Here is a 7,253-nt window from a genome sequence, read left to right as displayed (position 1 = left end):
AGGAAATTAGTGCCGGATTAGTGCCGATCTTAGTACCTGCCTGGAAAAACCCCAAACTATTCAGCACAGCCTCATTCATCACTTCAAAGGTATTGTCATTTATTTTACCATATGATCATGCCATATGACTCAAGCTGTTTGGACCAGGGATAGATATCCTATCCAAAGGTAACAAATTCAGAGTCTGATTGGTGGTCCATGAGTGCACTTGCATGATGCACAATACAATAAATTTGGCCAAAAAAGTCTTGCTTTTATAAAGTATATTGAGAAATCCAGGCTAACTGAGTTAGTAAGTGGAAGGTGTAGCTAAGAGTGTCTGAGGTATAATAATATTCCAGTGACAATAATGGAGTCATGTACAAGACAAAACTAAGAAGAAGCAGTAGCAAATAGCAATAAATGTAACAAACTGGCATAGGTACACACATAGGCAAAATAGGAATCATATCAACGATGTTGGCTGTAGATTAGTGACTCTCTGCTGGGGCCAAGAGAAATGCATTCACTGAAGAACCATCTTCTACTCTCTTTGAGGCTTAGACCACTTAAAATTTATTCTTAGATTTCTCTTAGTTCTGAACACATACCCAACATAAAACTGCATTTGTGCTAACCTGAGGGTGTACCTGTTTACCTATTCCTAACAACCAAACAGGCCTACAAAAGATAGAGGGAGAAACAGAGAGAGGAAGAAAAAGAATCCTTAAATCCTTAAATACTTTCTCAGATATTTGTATCTATCTCCATTATCACATATATATAGAGAGAGATATAGATATAGATATAAAATTTATATATATATGATAAGCACATATATATAAAATGAGTAGAAATGGAAGTCAAGGGACTAATTATCAGAAGGACACCTTCTTTACACCTCTAGGATGGCATATTAGCAGTTCACAACTGGTAACTTTTTTTTTAAGATTTTGTTTATTTATTTGATAGACAGAGATTACAAATAAAGAGGCAGCCAGAGAGAGAAGGGGAAGCAGGCTCCCCACTGAGCAGAGAGCCTGATGCAGGGCTCAATCTAAGGACCCTGGGATCATGACCTGAGCCCAAGACATAGGCTTTAACCCACTGAGCCACCCAGGTGCCCCCAACTAGTAAAATTTTTAATGAAGCTCTCCTATGCAAAGCAAGGATATTGATAAGTAAGGAATTGAATATATACCAAAAGTGATAATTACTGTAACAATCTAATAGCCCCTAGAAATAAAAGTGAACTGCCTTTACCCTCTGCTTCCCAGTGCCATGTTTTGTGCCATCTGAATGCCACCAGACCCTTTACCTAATAAGGTATATATAAATGATCAAGAGCAGCAATTAATTTGCTAATTAACAAACTATCAGTGTCTACTAGCCAACCAGATGATCACCACTAGGAGATGAAACTAAGAATCAAGAGAGTCTGATCCAATCAAAAGGTGGAAATTGATTTTAAAAATATGAGGCATAATTGGAACCAGAGAGGTCATGAGTCCTGTTTAATAGAAACTGTATAATGAAACTTGTCATATTAATGTAATGTAATATTAAAAATATGCAAATCTTTTCACTTGTTGAGGTCCTTAAAACTACTTTGGAAACAGTACAGTCTTTAAGCTCTAGGTTTAATGAGCCTTAGCATCATTGTAATGTCTCTTTTGGGATTTGTTAACAAAATTTCAGACATCATAGCCACATTCTTCCCTTCTAACAAAATTAAACAAACAAACAAACAAAAAAGTATTTTCTAGTACAAAACAGTAGAGGTAGTTTGAGGAAAATAAGGAAATTGAAAGTGTATATTGTATTTGGGAAAAAGAAACTCATTAATGACTTTTAAGAGAGCAATTTCTGTAGAGAGGTAGGGGAAAAGAGCAATTTTAAGGGATGAAGACTGAAGGCATAAATGGATAATAAGAGCTGAGAGGAAATGGCTTTAGAGAAATATAAATGAAGATAGCTTTTGAAGAGAAGAGGTTAGGTCAAAGAATAATAAGGCACTATTGGATCAAGAAAAAAGTCCTTTCTGTTACACTGCTTTGCCTTGAAGTATTGGGGAAACCAGAGAATATTTTTAAGCAGCAGAACAAGGTCAGTAAGAAGGATTAAATCATAAAGTCCTAGATAAGCGAGATCTTTTTACTGTTCAAATATTTTCCAGCAGCTAAAAAATTAAGTTATGTATTTGCATTATCTGTCCCCAAACTCCTTTTTTAAAAATTCTTTTAAAGGTTGTCCAAAAAAGAGAAATATTGAGAAATTATCTGGTTTAATTCCTCATTTTGATTAATAAAATCATTCAGTGACCCACTGCCTAAATCCAGGGTTTGCGTTGTATAAAGTTTGACACCCTGATGATTCAAACAAGGTTTTAATATTCTGCTTTCCCATTACTTGTGTTCTCAAATGATAAAGCAATCTTTCTGTAATTTCTAAATTTACCTCAAATAGAAATATAAGGATATACAGCATTATAAGAAAAAAGTGGTAAAAGACCATTGTTAATTTCTGAGGATTATAGATGCTTTGTCCACAGTAGATAATAGATCTGACTAAATATTCTAAAGAAATTGTAATCTATGTTTTATATATTTTAATTAATTTTTATTTAAATACTTACAAAAAACACTGATATGAATTTAAATGCAGTATTTTTTTTATAAAGATTCATTTATTTATTTGAGAGAGAGAGAAAGCATGCCAGCAGATAGGGGGGCAGAAGGGGAGGGAGAAAGAATCCTCAATCAGACTCCCTGCTGAACACAGAGCCCAAGGTGTGGCTCAGTCCCAGGACCCTGAGTTCATGACCTAAGGCAAAATCAAGAGTTGGTTTCTTAACTGAGGGAAGGTTTCCCTAAATACAGTAACTTTTAATTTTGATTTTTGTTATTTGGTTTTGCCTCATTTTTTTGTTTTGTTTCATTTTATTTTATATTTATTTATTTTTGTTTTGCTTTGTTTTATACAAGAAAATAAGTTAAAATTGGTCCAATGACTGTGAAGCAGGTGTCCTAACTAAAGGAGGGAGGAGGCAAAGAAAGGGTAGCAGAAGTCGCACAACTAGGGCTTAGAGAATTCACCGAGGTTAGTTACATGTTCAGTTCCATTCAGCCCTGGAAATGGTAACCTCATCAGTGATGACACTCTAAGAAAAGGGCATACAAATTTACATATTACAAATAAATTGATAAAAATGTGGAATAGGGAAATATCAAGCTCTATAAATGATGCATATTAAAATTCATATTAACTGTTAATTTTCAATTCTGAAATTGAAACATATTAATTAGACCATTACAAAGACAGGTTGAATGCCATATGCATGTAACATGTTGAATGTGATAACAAGAAATGAAATTTTTAAACCAGTATCTAGATGCAATTGAAATATTAAGAAATATTTGGTCAAAATACTTTTGAAAAAACTATATTAATATTTATGTTTAACTATTATTTCAAAGTTCTTCAATTTAGTGAATAGATACTATAAGTCAGGTATTTTAAGAAACACTAGAAATTCAAAAATGAATATGGCAAGATCCTGTTTTCAATATGCTCTTAGGCAACTGAAATTATAAAAACCATGTCTTACCATGTTATCAAAAACTAACTGGAAATCTTAATTTTTAAGTTCAAAATGTTTTTATTTATAAGTGTTAATACATCGACAATATAATGTACATGAAAACATACCCAATACATAGAAATAGTGTGGCTCTCATTTCTAAAATTGTTTAAATACCCATCTACCCAATAAAAATTTTGCCTGAATGATTTTTCATCTTAAATTGTATTTTTTCAGCCTTATTGAGATATAATGGGCATACAACTTTGTTTTGGTTTAAGTAATATAAAATGTTGATTTGATACAGTCACATCTTCTGATATGACTACTACCATAGTATTAGCTAATAACCTTCACATCTCATTTTAAATTTTAAAATTTAAATGTTATCTCTCATGGTTATCTTGTTATTGCAAACACATATTACATAATAAAAACAACCTTGAATAATTTTTCAAATTCTAAAAATTTTTAAATGCATGTATAATCTTTGTTGCCCTCTGAAGTGTGGAAGGCTTCTGAGTTAAATAGAGGTAAATAGATGAATAGATCAATATCAAATACAGTTATGAAATTCTACCTTAACATTTTACATAAAATTTCTGAGTTCATAACACAAAACTGAATAGTCCTTAAAAATTTCAATTTTCTTATTTTATAAAATCCAGACATTTTAGGAGGGGAAGGGAGATTAAAAACAAATAATCTATAGTCTTTAATTCATCTGTACTGAGTTTGCATGTCAACCTGACATGTCTGTATCTTTGTGTGCTCGTATGTGTGATGTATGTTGTAATGAAACTGTGAAAGTACTTATTTTCTAAAAATGCTTATTTTCAAAATGATTGAATCCTAGTACCTTGGAGCAAAGCAAAATAATAAAGGAAGTCAGATTGCTTGATTTCCGTATAGTTGCTCTCCTTTCTCTTTTGTTCTACCATTTATGTATTTCCTTCTTTTGCCTACATACATACCCTCCTAACATACAATTTGTTATGTTACAGAGGAAAGCAATCTATGAAACACATTCATATTAAGGTCAGGGAGTTATTATATAGTGCATTACAGAGATATTTGCATTCTAATAAGCAGAAAGTTAATATTGTCATGCTGGCTAAACACTACTTTTAGAGTCAGAAAGAAATGGATTCAAATCCTGACTCCATTAGACACTATGAGCAATTCATATAAACCTTTAAAACTCAGTTTCCTGTTAAGTGGAAATAATAATGTCCACTACATACAGTTGATATAATGAGAAAATATATGTAAAGTACTCAGCACAGTCTCTGCCAAATAAGACATGTCTCAAAAATTTGCATTAAGGATATACCTAAAATTGATTGAACACATTCTCAATAAAAAGTATAAACTAAATTATACTTAGTAAACCAATACATTTCTACAGTTTAAACAATACTTAATACATGTAAGACATTGTGTTCAATGAAATAACTATTATATGGGCTTATTTTATGTATAAATGTACTTATATATGGGTGACATTCCCATATCCTCTCTGAAAGATAAAGATAAAATGTCACCTTGACTCAGCACAGCTACTAGGTTTTTTTAGTCACTTGAGTGGCTCCGCTTGGTTGTGCAAGTGAGCAAATATTAGTTTATGAGAACTAAAGCCAGATAGAAAAAAGGAGGGGATTTGGGTACCAATCAGATTTATTTTGTAGGTATATGAATGTTGAATATCTGTTTTTATCTCTGTGTTCTAACAGTCCTGGTATTTTTGTGGTAACACAGTTCTGCCTGTGTAGAAGTACACATTTTTCTCTGTTTAAGTAAATAGCCAAAGGAGTGTATGGAAAGGACTGATATTGGCACTTTGCAGGTAGGTGTAGCATGGAGTCTGAGCTAGAACGTGAGAGTGACAGCCATCAACTCAGGAAATCTTCCATGACATGTGGATGGAGTTGTCATCACTGACACCAAGTGACAGAGGCCAAGGTTTAATACTGTAAATGAATTACACTTTGCATTTCTCTCTGTATGTCTAATATTTGGAAGCGGGTCTGATATCTTTTGGACTGATTAAGCCCCAGATACTCTTGGTCAATGTGGTTAAATATGAAAAAGGAAGAACTCCGAAGGAAAGGAGCCAGATTTGAAGCTAATATAGACAATTCCAGAAACTGACCATAAGAATTAAAGACGCATAATTGTAATTACGTTATAAGCTACTAAACCAGATTAGAAAAGGAATACATACAAATGATACATGCACATAATTTAAAAAGAGATATAGTGGAGAAATAGTAATTTTACATTATTTATCAAACATATGTAATAAGGCAATGGTTAAATAGGCTCTGTAATCCAATCACTCTTCTTACAAGACTATAATACCCATGCAGAACTCCTGCTTAACAAACTAAATGGTCTTTATTTATGAATTCCTTGAGCAGTGTGTATATGAAAAATATTATATAAACAATGTAACTATCCAATTACAAAATGGCCATGTTTCATGAGTTAAGTGATTCTTCCTATGAAAGTGAGGTGACTATATATCTCACTTAGAAACCTCACACGTTACCTGGGCCAGAGGATGTTCAAAGCAGGAATTAAGAATATGGGGAGTGGTGGGTGGTGGTGGTCCCAAACTTTCCTCCTGCCTTGCAAATATTTGTATACTTTCAATTAATAAAATTAAATGGGACGTATATAGATAGATAACATAATATATAAGTAAGTTATATACACCAGTTTTATAGCTCTTAAAGATAGGAAGTGACCCTTTTCTAAACTCAAAGTTTAAAAAAAATAACAACACTAATTATCACCATTCATGGAGTCTCAGATATGTGCTCTACATTTTGCATACATTGTTTAATCTTCAGAAAAAAATTAAAATGACATTATTTTCATTTTAATTAAGGGATCAGGAAATTAAAATTTAAAAAGACAAAATAAAATTTTAAAGAAATTAAAAAAAAAGGCTTTTCCAAAGTCCCAAAACTAATTAAAAAGTCAAGCTGGTATTTGAGCCTATCAGGAGTTGATTCAGAATACTGCCTCTACACTAGTGAGGGAAGCAATCAAGTAAAAACCATAAAAGGAAACAATAAATCTTATAACAGGGGGATGTGAAAGCACAGGCGAAAGAAGTTTGAACCTAAGAATTGACACAAAGAAGATTATTTGGACTGGCTTTAAGGAATAATAGGAGTTTACTAGGGTGGACAGAGGTAAAGAATGGCTTCCTAGACTGATAGACCTTACAAAAATCTATATATTGATGCATGGGAAATGATTAATAATTGTTGTGGGGAAGGGTTTTTACTTTTCTTTTCCCCCAAACACTCTTCAAATCAGACTGTGAGCTTCTTCTGCCAGAGCAGAGTCTGAGCCTGTTTTCAGAAATTGAGATATGTCTGTGAGTATGCTGGAGGCTCAGTCTATTGCTTTGGCCTAAGAGGGAAAAGTGTGATGTAATAAACAATTCTGCAGTGAAAGTTTTCCTGTGCACTCTACTGCAACTCTGACTCCAGAAGCTTTTTTTTTTTTTCTTTTAATTTTTGGAGTTCTTACCTTGTGAAATATCTTAACACTTAGTGTCTATTTTCTGTTTTCAGTCTCCTGCTTGCCTTCTGACATAGTTTTGACTATGTTCAGGGCACTATTTGTGTGGATGCATGTATCTCTGTGCATGTGTGTGAATGTGACTTTTACAGGAAAA

The sequence above is a fragment of the Lontra canadensis genome, unplaced genomic scaffold, assembly GCF_010015895.1.
Source record: "Lontra canadensis isolate GAN:19392208 unplaced genomic scaffold, GSC_riverotter_1.0 scaffold90, whole genome shotgun sequence".
Lineage (NCBI taxonomy): Eukaryota > Metazoa > Chordata > Mammalia > Carnivora > Mustelidae > Lontra > Lontra canadensis.
The sequence above is the reverse complement of the archived record's forward strand: the minus strand, read 5'-3'. Positions refer to the sequence as shown.